Below are 22466 nucleotides of genomic sequence, written 5' to 3' on the forward strand. Positions count from 1 at the left end.
CTTTAGAATGGATTCAAAGTTTAGAAAAAACTTTTTTAAAAGGGTGGCATTCGGTTATCGCCAATTCCAGATCCTGTTCTCTGGGTGCACATTCAGGATGTACAACCTCAGAAGCCTTCGTTGAGTCCTGTGTCTGTCTTGACTGGGGATCAACAGATTGTCATCCATTTCAGTCATATGTTGAGAAGCCATGAAGGACATTGACACCATTGAGCAATCCATCTGTAGTCAGTTTTTAATTCACAGGCAGAACCGTTTTGGGGCCAACTATAATTGAGCATGAATCACAAGCTGTTCGTGCATCTGAAGAGTCTGTGTCATATAAAACCATTCTGAGAATGATGGTGGGTAAGAATACGCTCTTTGTGTGTTGAATTCCAATCCTCAATAATATAAAACAAAAGTAGTGTCTTCTAGCTACACTGAATTTTAACAGCACCAATTACATCCCACGTAGCTTTTAGAAGAGCTGTGTACCTGCCTTCCTGCCCAAGTTAAGTGAAAGATAAGCATCTACGTCCATGTTTTTAGCAAGGCAGGTGAATCCAGGGGCTAATTACTCTCAGAAAGAAAGCTAAACAATCCCTTTGGTCAAATCTTCAGTAATTAGAGTTACAATACCAAATAAATTACTTTTTTTCTTGCTTCTCAAGGTAAACAGTTTGTAGCTAAGTCAGCCTAGGGACACAAGAAGATGCAGTTTTTAAAAATAGAAATCTTGATTAAAGTAGCCAGCTGCTAGGTAGTTCCTGCTCTTAAAATCTTTCAAACCAAAATCACAGCTGTTTGATGTATAAAACTCTGGTGTCTCAACTGCTTAGACCATTCAAACACAAATGAAATCTTAATGCAAAATGAATTCTTAAACCACATTTTATATCCTGTTTGCACGTTTTCTTCTAGGCCACGAGGTGAAATGACTTTTTTCTTGGAGACAGGAAGGGGTCCGTTTCTTTAATTTTTATAGCTATATGGCATTCATATATTTGTTAGTGAAAGATACAGACTTTTTCTTTTTTAGTTAATAAGGACAACCTGGCAGTTCAGAGAGTCTTCTAGAAGCTTTTATTATAATTAATTGCAAAATACAACATCTGTAGTTTCTTAATTACTATTTGAATCCTAGCTTGGCGCTGGCACTTTATGTATGTTACGTATGTTATTTCAAACATAGCCCTATGAAATCTGATGGTATTCTTTTTGTTTTACAGGGAAGAAAATTGAGGCTTAGGGATGTGAAGTAGCTTGTTTAAGGTCACAAAGCTAGTAAGTTGCGGTGCTGGAGTTCAGGTCCCATCGGCTCTACCTCCAGAGTCTGGGCTCATAGCCACTGTGCTACATTGCTATTACATCTGCTTGGATTGGATGTGTGTTTTATTGTGCATGGGTGCTGTCGCTTTAGTTGTGTCCAACTCGTCTGCAGTCTTGTGGACTGAAGTCCGCCAGGCTCCTCTGTCCATGGGATTCTCCAGGCAAGGACACTGGAGTGGGTTGCCATGTCCTCCAGGGGATCCAGGGATCAAACTCACATCTCTTGTCTCCTGCATTGGCAGGCTAATTCTTTACAATCTGAGCCACCAGGGAAGCCCATCTTTTATTGTACATTAAATCAAATTCATTTTGGAAAGTAAGCAGGATGTAAATAGTAAAGTATTGAGTGGCCTTCTGTTAAATGAATTCCTAGCCTTATTTTTGGAAGTCTTTAATATAAGTCTTTATATGCAATATGGTGAATAAATTTGGGACTTGCTTATCTAAACTCCACACTTCCCCCCCCAGAGATTGGGCTATTTCTGCAGATGTTCTTTTACTTTTATACAGTTTTCTACGTGTGAAGCTATATTCTGAGCCTTAATGTGAGCATTAACGAGGCAGTATGCCTCATCCTCCCCTTTTTCTACCACATGTGAAGAGGCAGTGGATGTTGTCAGCATTTAGACTGGCAGTATCTTTTCAATGAATGTGGAAGAATTTGATGATATTCTGTCATTTGTCAAAAAGAAAAGTTTAAATACATGCATATTATCCTACGTCACGAAAGCCTTTGATATAATTGATTCTTTCTGAAGCTGTATATGATGCAGATGTTTTATTCATGAATTGTTATTTCTGCAGAAACTCTGTGGGCTATTTCGTTTTCCATGGCTGAATATGCCATGATTTGACTTTTTCTTGTTTAACTTATCCTTATAGAGGCAGTGTTATTTCTGAGATGTTAATGCACATCGTAGGGCTGGGACACAGCTGTTTGTAAAACTTAATGATTGTTGACTACAGTTACATCCCCATGAGCTTATGGTATATATTTCAAAGGCGTTGATTGTACAAGAAAATCCTATCTTTGATTTACGTGGCAAAACTTCTATTACACTATGACCTTAATTTTCCTGTGGTGCCAGTGATGTTGGTGGGGAAGGCATCAAAAAGGAAAGATGTGACTAATGATAGTAACAGGAGCAACAAGGGGTATGAGTGAACACATCTGTCTAATAAGCTTTTAACCATTGCATATTTATGAAAATAATCACATCCCTAAGTCTGGACAACAATATTATCTTTGCTTGTCGCTCTTCTTTCATTTTGCCTCACTCTTTTTTGGGGGAAGAGAAGGGTACCTCTTTGCATTGCTTTTCTACTCAAATAAGAAGGGCTTCCTGGTGGTTCAGTGCTAAAGAATCCGCCAGCCAATGCAGGAGACGTGGGTTCAAGTCCTGGTTTAGGGAGATTCCCTTGAGTAGGGAATGGCTACCCCCTCCAGTATTCTTGCCTGGAAAATTCCATGGACAGAGGAGCTTGGCTGGCTGCATTTTATGGGGTCGAAAAGAGTTGGATATGACTGAGTGACCGAGCCCCTACACATGCATATAAGAAATGTAGTGGATTATTAAAAATTATGAAAGAGGAAGATAGATTGTTTCTTACTGGTCACACAAATTTTGGATATTACTTTTCTGAATAAATGCTGAATAGATTTCTTTTCTTCTCCCATATAAATCTTGTTGTTCTGCATTTGGGAGGATACAGGCATTCCTTGGAGCTGTTATGTGTTCAGTTCCAGACCCCCACAGTAAAATGGATATTGCAGCAGAGCTAGTCACATGAATTTTTTTGGTTTCTCAGTGCATATAAAAGTTATACTATACTGTACTCTGTTAAGTGTGCAATAGCATTATGTCTAAAATAACAATGTATATACCTTAGTTTAAAAGTACTTTATTGCTAAAAAGTGTCAACCATCATCTGAACCTTGGGAGATGGCATTATCTTTTTGCCTCCATGTTAATGACTGCTGACTGATGAGGGTGGTGGTTGCTGAAAATTTGGGTGGCTGTGGCAGTTTCTTAAAGAAGACAACAATGATATTTGCTGTGTTGATTGACTTATTCTTTCACAAATGAATTCTCTGTAACATGCAATGCTGTTTGATTGTACTTCACCCCTAGTAGAACTTTGAAAATTAGAGTCAATCCTCTCAAGTCCCACCTTTGCTTGATTAGCTAAGTTTATGTATTATCCTAAATCTTTTGTTGTCATTTTAACAATCCTCATAGCATCTTCACCAGGAGTAGACTCCATCCCAGGAAGCCACTGGCAACTCCTCATATGTTCAGTTTTATCATGAGATTGCAGCACTGTAATCCCGTCTTCAGACTCCACTTCTAATTCTAGTTCTCTGTTTCCTCCATATGTGCAGTTCTTTCCTCCACTGAAGTCTTGACCCCCTCAGAGTCAACCATGAGGGCTGGAATCAACTTCACCCAAAGTCAAACGTTTATGCTGATATTCTTACCTCTTCCCATGAATCACAAATGTTCTTTATGGCACCTAGAATGGCGAATCCTTTCCAGAAGGTTTTCAATGGACTTTGCCCAGATCCATCAGAAGAATCACTGTCTGTGGCAGCCATATAGCCTTGTGGAATGCATTTCTTAAAACTTGAGAATTGAAGTTACTCTTTGATCCATGGGCTGCAGAATAGATGGTTTTTGTTAACAGACCTGAAAACAAGATTAATCTCATTGTATATTCCCATCAGAGCTCTTGGGTGACCGGGTGCTTTGTCAATGTGCAGTTCTATTTTAAAAGAAATTTGTTCTTTCTGAGTAGTAGGTCTCAATAGTGGGCTTAAAATATTCATTAAATCATGTTGTAAACAGATGTGCCGTCATCCAGGCTTTGTTGTTTCATTTATAGAGCACAGGCAGAGTAGATTTAGCATAATTCTTAAGGACCCTAGGATTTTTCTCAATGGAAAATGAGCATGGACTTCAAGTTAACGTCACCAGCTGCATTAGCCCCTAACAAGAGAGTTAGCCTGACCTGTGGAGCTTTGAAGCCAAGCATTGACTTCTCTTCTTTAGCTATAAAAGTCCTAGATGGCGTCTTCTTCCAATATAAGGCTGTTTCATCTACATGGAAAATTTGTTGTTTAATGTAGCCACCTTTGTTACTTAACTCACGTCTTCTGAAAAACCTGCTGCAGATTTTTGTGTCTTGTTTTCGACTTATACATCAACACTTTCTGCTTCACCTTGTACTTTAATGTTATGGAGACAGCTTTTTTTCCCCCTTAAACCTGAGGAATCAGCCTCTGCCGGCTTCAAATTTTTCTTCAGCAGCTTCCTCACTTCTCTTAGCCTTAGCAGAACTGAAGAGACTTAGGGCTTTACTCTTGAATAGGATTTGGCTTAAGGGAATGTTGGTGGCTGATTTGATCTTCTGTCCAGATCACTAAAACTTTCTCCAATCAGCGCTAAGACTGTTTTGCTTTCTTATCATTTATGTGTTCACTGGAATAGCGCTTTTCATTTCCTTCTTCAAGAGCTTTTCCTCTGCATTCACAAGCTGGCACAAGAGGCTGATTTTCTCAGCCCATGTCAGCATTTGACATGCTTTCCTCACTGAGCTTAACTGTGTCTAGCTTTTGGTTTAAAGTGAAAGGTATGTGGCTCCTCCTTTCACTTGAACACTCAGAGGATGTTGCAGGGTTGTTAAATGGCCTTACTTCAGGATTGCTGTGTCTCAGGGAACAGGGAGGCCTGAGGAGAGGGGGAGAGAAAGGGGAATGGCTCATGGTGGAGCCGCCAGCACACACACATTTATCCATTGTTTGCCATCTTATGTGGCCGTGATTTATGGTGCCCCCAAATAATTACAGGGGTAACATCCGAGATCACTGATCACCTATCACTGTAACAAATATCATCATGATGAAAAAGTCTGAAACATTGCAAGAGTCACCAAAATGTGACACTGAGACATAAAGTGAACAAACGCTGTTGGAAAAATGGTGCCGGGAGACTGACACAACACAGGGTGGCCATAGACTCTCAGTTTGTAAGGAGAAGGCATGTCATAAAAGGAGGCATGATTTTATTTGCAAAGCAGAAGTAGAGACACAGACACAGAGAACAAATGTATGGATACGAAGGGAGTAAGGAGCGGTGGGATGAGTAGGGAGATTAGGATTGGCATGTATCCACTATTGGCACTATGTATACAGTAGATGGCTAATGAGAGCTTCCTGTATAGCGCTGAGAGAACACTCAGTGCTCTTTGGTGATCTATTGGGAAGAAAATCCAAAAAAGAGGGGATATATGTATAGGTGTTGGAAGAAAAATTATGACCAACCTAGATAGCATATTGAAAAGCAGAGACATTACTTTGCCAACAAAGGTCCATCTAGTCAAGGCTATGGTTTTTCCTGCGGTCATGCATGGATGTGAGAGTTGGACTGTGAAGAAGGCTGAGCGCCAAATAATTGATGCTTTTGAACTGTGTTGTTGGAGAAGACTCCTGAGAGTCCCTTGGACTGCAAGGAGGTCCAACCAGTCCATTCTAAAGGAGATCAGCCCTGGGTGTTCTTTGGAAGGAATGACGTTAAAGCTGAAACTCCAGTACTTGGGCCACCTCATACGAAGAGTTGACTCGTTGGAAGAAGACCCTGATGCTGGGAGGGATTGGGGGCAGGAGGAGAAGGGAACGACAGAGGATGAGATGGCTGGATGGCATCACTGACTCGATGGACATGAGTTTGAGTGAACTCCGGGAGTTGGTGATGGACAGGGAGGCTTGGCGTGCTGCAATTCATGGGGTCGCAAAGAGTCAGACACAATTGAGCGACTGAACTGAACTGAACTGATAGCTGATTCACTTTGCTGTATAGTAGAAACTAACACTGCAATGTAAAGCAAATATAGTCCAATAAAAATTAATTTTAAAAAACCCACAAAAAATAAAATGAGGCATGCTTGTAATTGTATTGGACATTGGTACAGAGTGTCCTTTTGTCCTTCGTGTGTGTGTGTGTGTGTGTGAGACAAGAGGAAAATCATAATTGCTACCTAGTTAGTAATTTGAGGTGTTTTTTGCCTCTCCCGGCCCCATCCCCTAGCCTATCACAACTATGCTCTCCCTCCCATTATGGACATTAAAAGGAAGTTGTAAAGGTGAGCACTGGTTGCTCATCCCTCATCCTACCTCTGGATTCCCAGGAAATGGAGGAAACATTCCCCTTGCTTGAATTTGGATCTACAAACCAAGGCAATAGATTGTGTTCATGAAGTTTCTCATGGTAAATGGAAAAACAACACACACACACACACACACACACACACACAAGCCCCTTTTGGTTTACTTGTTGCTTAGCTCTGCTTTGGACCAAATTATTTCCTCTCTTCCTCCCTCTGTCTTCAGGTTTATGCCAGCCAGCAGCCTCTTCAATATACCTGAAAGACTCCTCAGATAAAGGCTGGCAGTGTAGCTTTTTAAAAAAGTTGATGCCTACATGACTGAACACAGGTAGTGGTGGGAAAGTGATTTTTGACTTGCCTTTGGTGCTTGCATTTTTTTTCTGACTTGTTTATAGGTGCCTCTTTCTATTCCTTTTCTTATGTTTACTTATGCTTAGCACATCAGGTCATTAGAAAACCTGGCAGCATTTTCCCCTTCAAAATGTATTAAAAGTGACAACACTACTTAATCCTCACCTTTGGAAAGCCATGGGACTGGCATGTGGGTGTGAGGCTAGAAGTGAGGGGAGGTGGAGGTTTAAAGTAGTCATTCCTCACCAGGCAGATTAGCTGTGTGGGTTCCTTTTCTGTACTTGGTCTGAGAAAGTTTTAGGAAATGTGACAAAAATCACTAAGTCTTTATTGTTGGTGCACTTGGCAAGGATACTACCTTTAGAATTTCCCTGCCTGTGTTGAAATGTTGATCTACCTGTGATAGATCAACACGTTTACTAACTGTGTGGCCATGGGCAAGCTGCATAATCTTTTTGTGTGGCAGTTTCCTTAACTGGCTTTACTCTTAGGTATCCAACTCCCAGGGAGGTCGGAGGCATATCTTCATCTGGGTGGTTGTCTTGGGCAGTTCTAGGTGTGCAGTGAGCATTCAGAAAGAGAACTGTGCCATCAGACAGCAGCAGCAAGAGGGAGTTCCATCTGGAGTTAGACTCAGCATTCAGATCGTCACTCTGCTATTTCTAGTCTTGGGATCATGACTTTATATTCTTGTTGGCTGCAAAGTTTCCATGCACATGGTACTTCCCTCATAAGACTTTTGTGAGGACTTAAAGAAATCATCAAAGTTAGCACAGTGCCTGGATAATAGTAGTGTTAGTCACGTCAGTCATGTCTGATTCTTTGTGACCCCATGGCCTGTGGCCACCCAGGCTCCTCTGTCCATGGGATTCTCCAGGCAAGAATACCGGAGTGGGTTGCCATTTCCTTCTCCAGGGGATCTTTCCAACCCAGGGACTGAACCCAGGTCTTCTGGATTGCAGGCAGATTCTTTGACATCTGAGCCGCCAGGGAAGCCCTGGCTAATAATAAGCACTCAATAAAGTCAAATGAACTCAAATCATGTGAATTTCTGATAATTCCCTGACTGTCTGTATTTCAGGACTTTTCAGCTCATAGTGCTTGTGTTTTCAACATTATATTTATGAAGACCTGCTATCTGATGTTGGAGAAGGCGATGGCACCCCACTTAGCAGCAGCAGCAGCAGCAGCAGCTATCTGATGTTATCGCCAGACTCTAATCTGAAAATTCAGATTAGATGTAGAAGAAGGGATGAAAACTTGGTATCTGAAATATCTGAGTATTTCTCTGAGGTGCCAACAGGGAAGAGAGAAGCAAGCCGTTAAGAATATTTCCCCCCATCCTACTTACGAAAAGACTGCCTAGGTCAGATGTTCATAAGGAAGTAAAACTTACTTTCAATGCCCCCAGTGATGAAAATAAGTTGATATTTTATTTGTCTTCTTTTGAAGTTAATGCAGCAAGTCTAGCTTGCTGCTCAGTCACTTCAGTCGTATCCGACTCTGTGTGACCCCATAGATGGCAGCCCACCAGGCTCCCTGTCCCTGGGATTCTCCAGGTAAGAACACTGAAGTGGGTTGCCATTTCCTTCTCCAATGCATGGAAGTGAAAAGTGAAAGTGAAGTCACTCAGTCGTGTCCGACTCCTAGCGACCCCATGGACTGCAGCCTACCAGGCCCCTCCATCCGTGGGATTTTCCAGGCAAGAGTACTGGAGTGGGGTGCCATTGCCTTCTCTGAAGTCTAGCTTATGACCTTTAAAAATGCTTCCATGGTTTCACTTGAAGATGGTTTTCTCCCATTGCTTTGAATCCTGTGATAATATATTAAATTCATCTCTCTTTCTGGTTACACACATTTCAAATGTTTGTCCATGACTGTGGCCTATCTTAGATAAAACTTGATCAAATTATTTATATTCTATCTTCATTGTTTTCTCAACACTGAATTTCATTCCCAATTCTGTAATATTTTATTCCTTCCCTTTAAACTTAAGAATTATTTATAGTAGGTTTTGCTCTCACGCAACGCTCCACATTTCACTTGTGGGTTTTCGTGTGGTGTCCTAGAAAGTATATTTTGTTTTCTCCCCTGTTCTTTCATTTCCATCCAAACCAGAGTATCCTGGGTGGATCACATTTCAACATATTATATTCTCTGTTTAGCCAGACGTATTAGTTTTGTAACAGTAGACCTTTGTCCTATTCATGAAGTGCCTTCTGAACAGGGTCCTTATCAAGTTCTGAGAGGTATAGTTTTGCCTACTGAACAATTTCTTAATTTAGTTCAACTCACTTTGCCATTCAGGTGATTTTCCAGATTAAGAATCTTGACTCTTTCAGCTGCTAAGTGCTAAAGGATGACTTTTACAACTGGGGCTTGTTTTGTAAGAATGTAGTATCTCCAGTACACTATGTAATTGAAAGACAGCGTGTAGCTGGCTGGTGCTTCTCAGCCAGTTAAGCCCGTTCCCATCTAGCACTGTGCTCATCTTGTAGTAGGTTGAATAGTGGCCACCCCAAGACACAAGTCCTACTTTTTGTGATTTGTAAATGCTACTCTGTTTCAACAGAGAGTTTGTGGATGTGATTAAGGATTTTGAGATGGGGAGATTACCCTGGTTTATTCAGGTGAACCCTATTTGCCATTGCGAGTGTCTTTATGACAGAGAGAGGAGGGCAGTCACATGGCGAGAAGGTGGCATGAAGGTGGAGGCAGAGATTAGAATGATGCAGCCAGAAGCCCAGAAAGGTGGTTTTCCACTTACATTTTGCTTTTATGTTGCATGTATAGGATTGTAGCCCACTTCCTTAGAGGGGAACGAAGGCAGGTGCTGCCTTTCCAGACCTTCCAAACAACTGGCACGTCCTCCTAGGACCCAGTACACAGAGGGGCCTGTCATCTGCCAGTGCTCAGCCAGGGAGAGTAGAGGCACGTGGTATGGAGAAACCACGGTGCTGACGGGCAGGGTGGAGGTGTGAGTGAGGACTGACTCTCTCTTCCCCAAGCATCCTTTCCTGATAGTGACAAGCCAACTGTAATTGATATAACCCTGATAGGGACAAAGGACTTTTGCTTTAGAGATGGAGTTAAATATTAAGGCAAAAGGAAAGAAAGCAAAGGCAAAAGAAACTAATTTTAAAAAAGGAAAGTGGAAAATCTGTTGCCCAGAAAAAAGGTTTGTCTGGGTTATCTTAAAAAGGATTGTGTGACTATCTAAAAATGAGATAAAACTACACATACTACGTCCTGAATCATGAACCTAATCATTCATATAAGGCTATGCTAATAAAAGAAAATTGTGGTTTGTGTTGTTAAACCAATTGAGTGAGTGAGTGAGGAAAAGTCGCTCAGTCATGTCCGACTCTTTGCCACCCCATGGATTATACAGTCCATAGAATTCTCCAGGCCAGAATACTGGACTGTATAGCCTTTTCCTTCTTCAAGGGATCTTCCCCATCCAGGGGCCAAACTGAGGTCTCCTGCATTGCAGGTGGATTCTTTACCAACTGAGCTACCAGGGAAACCTATTAGAGAATTTTAATTTATTTTGGTATAGGAATTGACTTCTGAAAAATGTATCATCTGCTGTTGAGCACCTTGGATGACAGAATCCTTGTGAGGTTGCAAGCTTAGGAGGTTTGCCAAATAAATGTGAAATAACGCACTATACCAGGCTTCTCTTTTCTAGTCTGTTCTGTTACTGGTGTGCAATGTTTACCAATTATTCTACTGGTGTAGTCTATGGCAGTTTTTAATTTACCTTCTTTGTAATATCTGGGTCAGTGAATTTCAACATGAAGACTTGCTGATATAAATGCTTTGCTTCAGGTTGTCTTCAAGTGTTGACGGATTGTACAGTTTACAAATACCATTTTGAGGAGGAAAAAAAAAAACAGTTGTGCTACAGTTGATTCGAATAAGGAGGACTGGTTGCATTTGTCATTGCTCTAATGATAACTAATGAAGGTACTACATATGGTTCAGTTGAATTTGAATCTGATACTGTTCATTTAATATAAGGACTTAGGGATTCTAGATTCTAAACCTCACATTTCCCTCTTGATTTATAACTTGCTACATATTTTTTCCAGGGTATTTTCCCCCTGTCTCATGTGCAGAACTCTCTATCTTGGTTTGTAATCAGCTTTGTTTTACATCTGGGCAAACATACTCTTTCTCTCTCTCTCTTTTTTAATCACATCACATGGCATATGGGATCTTAGTTCCCTGACCAGGGATCAAACCCATGCCCCCTGCAGTGGAAGCATGGAGTCTTACCCAGTGGACCACCAGGGAAGTCCCTGGGCAAATATACTCTTTATCCAGCTAGGATGTCATGCAAATGATTGGTAGGGACAGGGGACCTACTAGGTGTGAGATGTCTAGTTAGCTCATGAAATCTCTGCAGATGGGAAGCAGGAGCCAGGATGGTTGGTTGCATGTGCTTGTGAAAAGTGAAGGGTTGGTTTGAAAGGGTCATACACCCCACAGCAGCTTGTATGTACAGGAGGATGCAGGTGGGGTAATAGTGAGTGGAGTCTTTGGGGATTCTGGGGTACCTCTTGGCTCTGATCTCTGGTTATCATTTAGGAATACAAGACCAGAATTGCGAGGCCTTCTTTTTCAAGAAAAAAACCACAGAACGAGTTTCAGGATATTATCATTATTAAGTTTGAGTAATTAATTGATAATTCTTAAAAAAAAAAACAAAAACACCAAATCCCAAGGATTAAACTCTGTGGGTCAAACAAAGCCTGTCTGGATCTGTGAGCCCGTGACCTCTGGTCAACACTGATTGAATGGACTGATTGGAGTTCTCCAAACCCCAGTCTTACAGAAAATATTTATTGCCTCACATCTGCTGCCTCTCTCTCCTCCATGACTTCAGATGTATTGTGACTATTTTTTCTTCTCTCTTTCACTTGTGGAGCCTGCGGAAGAGAATTTCGATAGCTCATCAGCCTTCAGTATAATTCATGTTGGGAAATACTGGTGGTGACTTGGCCCTTTTAAAGCAAAGAGCTGAGCTAGAGCAAAATCTGAAGAGATAATCAGAACTCATTTGAAATATCTCCAGTAGGAACAGAACAAGGATAAGCAAGAGGCAGAGAGATTGGATTAGCCGGAAAGCATCTCTACAGAGATATGTATGACATCAGTGCTAAGTGAAGATGGTTCCGGAAATACGGAAAGTCTGACATTTTATCCTTTAGGGTAGAGTTGCCCTATAAAATACAAACCAGCCAGTTAAATTGCAATTTCAGATAAACAACAAATAATGTTTTAACATAAATATAACCTCTGGAATATTTAAAAAGTATAAGTGTACCCCAAGCATCATAATTGTACTAAAATTTTTTGTTGTTTATATAAAATCCAAATTAAATTTGACATCTTGTTTTTGTGTTGTTTTTATTTGCTTAATCTTGAAACCCTATGTTACAAGCCTGGGTAAAATTCAGAGTCTAAGGCAGAATACCTAAAATTTATAAGCTGGAATATAGTGAAGAATTATAACAAGTTCTTTCAGTTGTACTTGAATTGATTGTCTGCTGTTGAATTGTCCTTATGAACTTGCTGACTTTTAAAATAACCTTTACTAGAACTGCTGCAGGTATGGAGGCAGACCGATCTCTGTGTGTGCAGAGCTATATGGAAGTTCACAGGAAAATACAGTTTACATTTTTGTTCGTAGTTGATTAAAGGCTCTCCAAAGGGATAACAGTTTTAAGGAGGTGTTGGAGGTCGATAAAAATGATTAGTTAGACATATTAGCAGATACACAATAATGGAAAGTGATCAGATATTAGTAATGGCCAATATCTAATTCCTATTAACTGGACTAGCAAAGAAATAAAGACTTAGGGAAAATATTGCTAATTCCCACACATTTTATTTTTCGTAGAAACATGGTATTCTTTTTTATATGAAACTGCCACTAAGTATTAGATAATTAAATACATATGGTATTCTTCTTGCCTTCTCCTGTTCACCTAATTTATTTATAAAATACTATGGTATTTCTCTTTCCCTGGGGAAAGAAAGAGCAGTACAAGACAGAGTTGCCTTCCCCAAAGGTCCCAGGTTCGTTTGAAGGGACACTCAACTTGGGAAAAGGTAGAAAAATACATGTAAATGTATGTGCTGTCATGTAGCTTTTTGCACTGAGTGTTGTATATAGCAAAGATTTTAACATCAAAAAGGAGAGAACTCTTTGAGCCCCTCAGTCTGAAAAATGTAATGGGAGGGAGGAAGAAAAGTTGGGGCTTTGAAATAAAAATGGCATGAGAAAAGTTACGGGTTCAGGAAAGTATAGGACAAACATTTAGGGGAGCAAGTGTCCGGTGTAGTACCTGTGATCAAACCTCTTATTATTAAGACATCTCTCATTGCAAACACAAATGAAATATTGTGAGTAGATGGAGCCATCATTTATAATTATATCTTGATTTTCTCAATATTTTTATTTTTGCTGTTTTTACTATGAATCCTTTTTTGCAATTTTTTCTTTTGGCCTTCTCTTTTTGCTCCCGTATATGCATTTATTATATAGATAGCTGAATATTACACTTTTCTTTATTGGTGGTCAAGTCATTATTATCCTTGTAACCTTTATTCACTCCCTTAATCCTCTCATTCTTGAAAGAGGGTTTTGTTTTGTTTCTTGATGACTTGACTAAAATATCCATTCAATGAACAGACAAAAAAAAGTGTATTTAGAGGATCTGTTGTAAGGAGGAGCCAGTGAAATATGTTGGTTGAGAGCAAGGGCCATAGGGACAGCCTGCTTAGGTTTGACTCTGGCTTTAGCACTTACTAGTTGTATGGCCTTGGGCAACTTACACCACCTTCCTGGGTCTTAGTCTTCTGAGCTGTAAAATGAGACATTAATAGGATGTTCCTCAAGGCTGTGAAAATTGAATGAAATGACTCATACTCAGACCATGGCACAGTAATTACCATTACTTTATTATTTTTTGCTCCATCGGAGATGAGCGGTATGAACAAGGCAGACAAGGTCTGCAGTCTTAGATCTGTTTTTCCTACCGATGTATGTGTTATGAAGAAAACATCCTAATGTGACAGAAACTGTGGATGTAGGTGTGGGCAGCTTTGGAAAGGATGGTCAGTGAGAGGCACCTTGAGGAGATGTCCTTTGAACTGAGACTGGAATGAGGGGAGCAGAAAAAAATGGGGTTATAGCTAGAGGTTCTTAGGGTCCAACCATCCTTTAATAAAAAGTTTTGAGCATGTTTTTATGCTGGTGGGCATGACCTCATGGAGACGAAGACTGGTTGCTTCCGAGGAGAGAGGAAGCGTGGGCGAAGTGCAGTCTCTGAAACGTGCGAGAAACTGAGGTGCAATCGAAGGGGCTGGTCTTTCTAGAAGCTGGGGCTCCTCTTCATTTACACATGCACATGAACCTGACCCAGGAGGGTTCGTGTTCAGCTGCTTTATTTGCTATTTGAGGAATGAGGCGAAGGTCTTTGGTTAAGAAGGAGCTGTGGGGATTGGAAAGCGAGAGATGGACAGGGAAGAGGATGAAGAAGTCAAGCTTGAAAGAAGAATGTGATTCATGTCGATGTATGGCCAAAACCACCACAATATTGTAAAGTAATTATCCTCCAATTAAAATAAGTTACTTGATTTAAAAAAAAGAATGTGTGAAATGCTACCATGTGTAAAATAGGTAGCTGGTGAGAAGTTGCTGTATAACACAGGAAGCCCAGCATGACAATCTGTGCTGACCTAGAGGGTTGGAATGGAGGGAGGGGAGGGAGGCTCAAGAAGGAGATGGTATATATATAATTATGGCTGACTTATGTTATTGTATGGCAGAAACCAACAGAACATTGTAATCTTCCTTCAATTAAAAAAATGATATTGGGGAGGAGAAAAAGAAAGACTAATGTATGAAATGAAGTTATCAGGGATAGGTAGTGGAAATTCAGACAATTGAATTGAATCCCACAATTCAATTCCATGTGGGATTTGTGGTCTGGAATTGTAAATGAGACTTGTCTGCAGGGTTGCATATACAAGCATTTTTCTCAGAAATGTACAAGGGTAGTATATTTTCTGAGATTTGTATAGAACTAAAAAATATCTTCTCTACCCTTAAAACAGAAATTCCAACTTCCTTATACAATTACTTGGTTAAGAACTTTTACTTAAAACTCTATGATCTAGCCTGTCCAATATGACTTTCTGCAGTGATGGAAATGGTATGTATCTGTGATGTCCAGTATAATAGCCAGTAGCCGTATATGGCTGTTGAACACTTGAAAAGTTACTAGTGCCACCGAGCAACTACAAAAAAAAATTTTGTTTTTTTGCTTTCCCTAATTTAAAGTACTATTCTGGACAGCACAGTTGTAGAAATTACCCCACTGTTTTCTCCATTTATTATTACAGAAGAGACTCCAAACTCTGTCTTGCTTTTAGAAATATTGCAATTTTATAAATGATGGATATGACTTCTAGATTCTTAAAAATAACTTGCTGAGCACATAGCAATTTCACTCCTTTCCCAGGTTTTGAAAATTTTCTTTTAGCATCTTTTGGATGCTGTGATTAACAAAACACATACATTTAGGGATCATACACATCTGGATTTGTATCCCAGCTGCACAGATTATATATGTGGCCTTTGGAAAATACCTTAACCTTTCAGAATAATTTTCCTCCAAGAGAAAAATCAAGTCAAAATACAGGGTATGTTCCTTTTCCCTTCTGTGTTTAACTCCTTAATTCCTTTAATAATATCTGTTATTCATAGGCAGGTTTTCTGCTCAGACCTTCAGAATGGTTACCTGCAGACTCATCCTTTCAGTTTCTTTTCTTTTGAGTACTTTCTCAAGTCTGTTCTTCATTCCATTTCCTGTTGTGTAAAGTCTGTTTTATACTGCCTCTGGTGTGAATTAAATTTCTTCTGCTGTGCTTTTTCTTTTACTACCCACTTTTCTTATTCTGCCCATTCTTGTTTAACAGAGATGACATCTTCTTGAATCTTAGTGTGAGCAATAAATAAACACTTATGCTCTATGTACTGCATGACTTGTTGTAAAAATACTCCAGAGGAGGATTTTGCATTAAATTCTTAGGCAGTGCCACTCTTATGATGTAGATTTTTTTTCCAAAGGTTTCATTTAAAGCAAAACAGTACAAAACAATGAAACCTTTCTTGAGTAAAGGCAGAACTCCATTATTGGAGAACAGTCAAGATTTAAGAAGTACTTGTTTCTCTGTCAGTCTCTCTGTTCCAGGATTGCCAAGGTCTTCAATTGGAAGCTGTGTGGTGAACTGTTACCACAATTCATGGGATATGACATCAGTGCTGGTTCTTCCTTCTTCCTTTTAAGTGAAAAAGCTTTAGCAAGACTTTCTGGAAATGAAGGTTTTTCTCAGGTTTGGAATGAGATGTGAGAGGTAAACGAGGTGAAAGAACTTCTTTCAGTAGGTGGAATTTCATTTAAAGGAAGTGAGAAGGTGAGAGAAATCCATACAATTCCAGAATACTCAGAGGAAAATGGAAACAATGGGATATGGTTTTAGGTAAGGTTCTAATTTCATTCTGCTGTGCCTTCCAGGATAGGCCAATCTCTATCAGCAGCCAGTTCCTTTACCTCATGCCATTTTTTTTTCCTGTGGTCCTGGGCAGGGGTATTAGTGAGTTTGTTTTGGGCTCTGCTGTTCGTTCAAGTACCAAGTGAGCTATTGGAGTGAGGTCATGGTGGTGTGGAAGGGGTGATTCAGCAGGTTCTTTCTAGAGACTCCAAGGCCATTAGGTAACCTCGAGGCAACCAGAGTGTCTCAGTCCCACTGCTTTGCCTGAGGTGGTGGCTGGCCTCTAAAACCTCTGTATGCAGTCAGAGGTCTCTCTTTCTTTTTTAATTGGGAGTTTTAGACCATTAGTTCACATTTTTTACAGACTTAATGAGGTCTAATTTACATACCCAATTCACTCATTTAAAGTGTACAATTCAATTTCTTTTAGTATATTCAGAGTTGTACAACCATTACTGGAGTCAATTTTAGAGCATTTCATTGCCCCCAAAGAAAACCCACACTCATTAATAGTCACTCTCTATCCCTGATCCTTCAACTACAAGCACTTGTACACAAATGTTTTCTTTTGGGGATATATCTAGGAGTGAAATTGCTGTGTCATGTAATATCTCTGTTATGCTTCTGCTGCATCTCATAAGTTTTGGTATGCTGTATTTTCAATTTATTTCAAAGTATTTTCTAATTTCCTTTGTGATTTCTTCTTTGATCCATTGTTTACTTGGAAGTGGTTTTTGATTTCCACATATTTTTGAATTCTCCAGATTTCTTTCTTGTCGATTTTTAGTTTCATGCGATTGTGGCCAGAAAGCATCCTTTGCATAATTTCAGTCCTTTTAAATATGTTTGTAGGTTTGTTTTATGGCCTATCGTATGGTCAGTCCTGGAGAATATTCTTTGTGCACTTGAGAAGAATATGTATTCAACTGTTGCTGGGTGGAGTGTTCTATAGGTGTGCATTAGGTCTAGTTCATTTATAGTACATGTCTTATCTTAAACATTCATTGAATAGACTTACCAAGCTGTTTAATTGGGCCGTGTTGGTAATGTCTCTGAAAGAGCCAACTGCCTGTTTGATCTCAACTTTCTCCCTGAATTGACATATATCCAAACACACTGAAATTGAAATTGCATTAAAAAGTCAAACCAAAACAAGGAATTTTTCTTTAAAAAAATCCCTTAAAATTAGTATTCTAGCAGTCAGGTTTTAAACTTTCAGTGAGGGATGCAGTTTCCAAAAGCATCTTGCTTATTCAGTTTCTGTTACTGAATTATCTTGAAATCAATAGAATTATTGCTTCTCTAAGAATTGTGCAGCACACTGACCACATTCAGTTTTAGAAGGGATTTACCTTCTAAATTCATGTTCAGGTTTTGCTGAACATGAATCCTGCCTTATATCTCTGTCATTGGTCCTGGATATCTGCATTAGCAGACCACAGCCCTTAGTGTGGATGGGATTCAAGATTCAGCTGAGTGCTGTCAACACTATTAAGAAAACATACCCACAATATTCTTGGGAATTTGAATATGGCTAAAAGCATCTCACTACTACCATGAAATTTCTGTCTATTTAAAGCCTATTTGGATGGGATCTGAATGTGTACTGTTCTGTGAAAGTATTTTCTCTTTCATGAAACTGCTGAAATTGAGGCCAAGATCTCCCATTAGTGCTGTTAAACTGGAATCCAGATTGACATGGGCTCTGGCTGAATATACCCTAGAGAGTTAAAAAAAAAATCAGTTTGACAAATTCCAGTGTTTTCGCTGATGTAGTTAATATTGATTAAAGTATACTTATTATCATTAAGTATCATTTTAGGTAGAAGAAATTGTTCTGGCACAGCATTTATATCACCATTGAATATCTAACTGGCTGTATTTCAACTTCGCTATTAATAAATCATTTGGTCCCACAATATGAATCTGTGACTACGTTGCCCTTTATTGAAACAGTCGGTTGTGCCCAAGCTGACTTTCTTTTTTTTTTCTTTACTCTCTCCAGAAATAATAATTTGCAGGAAACACAGTATTTGGACTAATAATTTCATTTTTCACTTTGGCCTTTGATGTTATATACAACTTCTTGCTTTTCCATCATGCAGGTATATGGAAGAAATATTTGTTTCCTCCATTATTCTCTTTAATTTGGAATTGAAGCCACATCTCTAATCATGACTAAACATTTTTTTACTGCACATTTTTTGGTAGAGTTCACAGAACTGCAGAACTGATTATTCATGAGCATTGTTTAATCTTTTAAATAACCTTTGCTCCCTAGCCCGTTCTCTATTATATCAGACATATTTGTGTATGTAGTGGAAGAACTTGATATAAGGGATTCAAATCCCATCTTGACCACATTATTGTGTGATCCTGGGCACGAAACCCCAAATTTCTGAGCTTTTGGTGAGCCCTACGTGAAATGGGAATGATGCTGGGAAAATAATGTGACATGAGAATAATCATACAGGGTGTTGTAAGTGTTACACGGGTTTGTGGCTTCAAAGCACCTGGTATAGTTCTTGGTGTGCGGAATAGTCTACGGCTGTTAGCTTCCTTTTCTTTCCCGATTCTCCTTTCCAGTGGTTAATGAGCTTCTTTATGTTGATAGGCTTCTGTTCCTCTATATTTTTCAAATTTGACCTAGAGCTGGAACCTAAGTGTGTAAGTATTTTATACCTTTCTTTTACACCTGTAACCACGTCTCCTCAGAACTTCCAAAACGACTCCTGTCTCCCTAGGTTTCTAACTTTTCAGAATCTGAGGCAGTATTTCCCTCAATCTTGCTATGGATCATGCTTTTACTAGTCAGGAATAGGCATAATATAATGATTTTAGAACTAGCAGTAACACTTTCATTTATTTTATGAAATCTTACCAAACATCTGTGTACTTGCAGTTTTATCATTTTTCCTTGGAATTAGCAATTTCTTTAACATCATTTATCCTTTTCTTCCCTGCCTCCCACATTGCCACAATCGATAGAGCTGATTGTATTTATTTCTCCAGTTGTAACTAAAATTCCATTAAAAAGGTTTTGGTGCTGTCAGCCAGATCATGCTGGAGCCAGGGATTCCATTTCCCACTAACAAACTAATACCTTCCATTATTTTTCTTCCTTGTGTAGTGACAGTTTATTGTCATTCCAAAACCAATTTAAAGCTTAACTTTAGAAATGCTATATTTTAATCTGACCATAATAAACTTTAAAAAAAAGTCTCTGAGTGTGAGAGAAAGGTTTTCTGTATAATGATGATTAATAACCTATTTAGATGTATTCATCTGAGGAAGTGAGGATAATTTTGCTATCAGGCCATTTGTATTAGGGCACAAACAGATGGATCTTATTCTGAACCCTGATGGCAAACGTATCAGACACCCTTTAATTGCTTGGGAGAGATTTTTCATGGCTCTTTCCCAAGGACACAGTGATCTTCAGTGTGACAAATCTCAAGTCTGATACTTTTCAACAAGGCAAAAAACCCAACTGCATTCATTTGGTAAAAACTTCTCCTGCTGTGCTGCAATTTGTCACTCAAGAGTAACAACAAAGAAGAAGCTCTCCCTGGTGACTCAGATGTTAAAGAATCTGCCTGCAGTGCTGGAGACCTAGGTTCGATCCCTAGGTCAGGAAGATCCCTTGGAGAAGGGCGTGGCTACCCACTCCAGTATTCTTGCCTGGGAAATTCCGTGGACAGAGGAGCCCAGTGGGTTACAATCAAGGAGTCACGAAGAGTCTAGATGTGAATGAGTGACTAACACCAATGAATAAGTTTGTATTTTAATTGTGAAACTGTGGCAAGTTTACATGTAAGAGTATCACATTAACACAGAAATTTAGAAATGTTAGAACACTGGTTGAAAACTGCTGTGACCCTTGGAAATGATGGCGTGAGAGTCCGGAATTTGTGATTCACATGACAGTCTTCTCCAGCCTCTTGTCTCTTTTGCTGTCTGTTCTATGGGACTAGTTATACCTTTTTTAGAACACTGTTTTAGAGGTAGAATATAAAGCACTGGTTCATCATAAGTGTTCAGCAGGTGATAGTTATGATAGCTTTTAGTTTCTGGAAATATTTTTAAATGAAGGTTGTGATCACCAGATACCTTGCCCATCCATTATTCGAGTTCATAAAATTAAGGAAATCTCAAAAAGTCAGCTCTTCCCTTATAAAATTGTCAAATCAGTCCTTTATTGAGAGTTAACCAGTAAGCACTTAGCTTCTTAACTAACTGTCTCTTGAATAACTGGATCAGTGAACAAACCATACAATATATCAGAATTTGGGACAGGAACCATCAGAATTTGGGACAGGAACCTAAAGTTCCCAAAGTAAAAGTGAAAGTGTTAGTCAGTTGTGTCCTACTCTTTGCCACCCAATGGGCTATCGCCCGCCAGCCTCCTCTGTCCATGGAATTCTCTAGGCAAGAATACTGGAGTGGGTTGCCATTTTCTTCTCCAGGGATCTTCCCAAATCCAGGGGTCGAGCCCAGGTCTCCTGCATTGCAGGCAGATTCTTTACCGTCTGAGTCACCAGGGAAGCCCCCAAAACATGGATCAAAAGTCAAGTAGTTGTTATTCAAACACACAAGTTCTGGAACATCAGAGAGGTAGCCCCACACTGTGCATCTGGTGCGTGCCTAGTAAACATTGGTTATATATTGGGCAGGGAACTAAGTGGCACCATTAGATTACAAGAAAGAGTTAATTAGCTCCATTATTCTACACTAGCAGAAAGATTATTGTGTGGACTCCTTTCTTAATTACTTATTGATTTGAAGAATTTGTGACTAGAGGAGACTTAAGTTTATCTGTTTCCGATCTCTGCCTTTATAAATGAAGAAACAGAGGCCCTGGGGGTTAAATGACTTGGCCATAGGTCACAACTTAGTGACTGAGGTCGGCTTGGAAATCAGGGTAGATTTACTGAGAGCATAAAAGAAGAGAAAAAGCCCATCTTGTGGCCTTATACACTGTAGTGCTCTTGACTGGCAATTCTGAAAGCAGAGGTGGCATCAAAACTGGCAGAGAAAAGGGGCAGTCTTCTACAAAAAAGACCTTAAATGAAGGGAAAACCTTTTCCTTGCTTATTTTTGGTGGGGCCAGCAAGAGCGTGAGTACTAAGCTTTGGGTCTACTCTGTGGCCTCTCAACCATGTAAATGGAAAGTCAGCTTAATGTGCTCCAGGTAGAGCCCCTTTCCAGAAGGGGTGGGGATTCTTGCAGCTGGACCACAAGGATGACATGTTGAATTCACCTGGGTAGATTTTCTATGTTGGCAGATATCAGTAATGAGAAGACACAGCCCTGCACTGCCCTCCAGCTGTCTTCTCCAGACAGGAGAAGGTTAGCATCTACAATGGTTGAGACCGGTGACTGGGGAGAATGAGTAGGCTGATAAGTGGGCAGAGGTCTAAAGGGCAGAGTCAGCCATCAAGAGAGGAAAAACTTGGATTCCCATCTCTAAGTGAAATGAATCTCCAGAATTACTACCATCTATCAATACCATTCATTCGTTCAACAAATACTGGTTAAGTTGTTTTAGGTGCTGGATGTATCACTGTGAACAAACCAACAACTCCCCTTGTCTTCACAGAACTTATATTCTGGCAAGAGGAGACAATAAATCCTGTGTCTCTCCTCTCCTACCTGCTTACCTTGAGGTGCTACCTTCTGGGTTCTTATTCCTCACTCCTTTGTAGAAAACAGCCAGGAGTTCAGCTCTATTCCAGTTTATTTCACCTTCTTCTGACCCTGGTAAGCTTTATCCTGTTAAGCCAGAAAGCTCAAATACTCTTGCTGAACCCTTTATTTGCCTGGCAGACCCTAAATAGGGAAAACTGTTGTATGTCTCTTTACATTTATAGGATGTCTCTGAGCTTCTTGGAATTTCCTTATGTCTCCACATCATTTTCAGATCCCAATTTTGTTAACACAAGTGTATCTCTGCGTGTGGATTCAGAAGGAGTGCAGAAATCAAGATTTCCAATCGAGTTAAGTAACATATAAGATTTAGGTCAGACGGGGGAAGGGCATCTCAGGCTGGAGAACAGTATGTCTCAAGGGCA

At 39.8% G+C, this 22466-nt stretch overlaps 1 pseudogene; it reads right to left on the reverse strand.

Moving 5' to 3' along the window:
* Nucleotides 1–3229: 3229 nt before the first annotated feature.
* LOC104989829 lies at nucleotides 3230–5265 on the reverse strand (annotated as a pseudogene).
* Nucleotides 5266–22466: the final 17201 nt, after the last annotated feature.

The sequence above is a fragment of the Bison bison genome, unplaced genomic scaffold (genome assembly GCF_000754665.1).
Source record: "Bison bison bison isolate TAMUID 2011002044 unplaced genomic scaffold, Bison_UMD1.0 scf7180017864163, whole genome shotgun sequence".
Taxonomy (NCBI): Eukaryota; Metazoa; Chordata; class Mammalia; order Artiodactyla; family Bovidae; genus Bison; species Bison bison.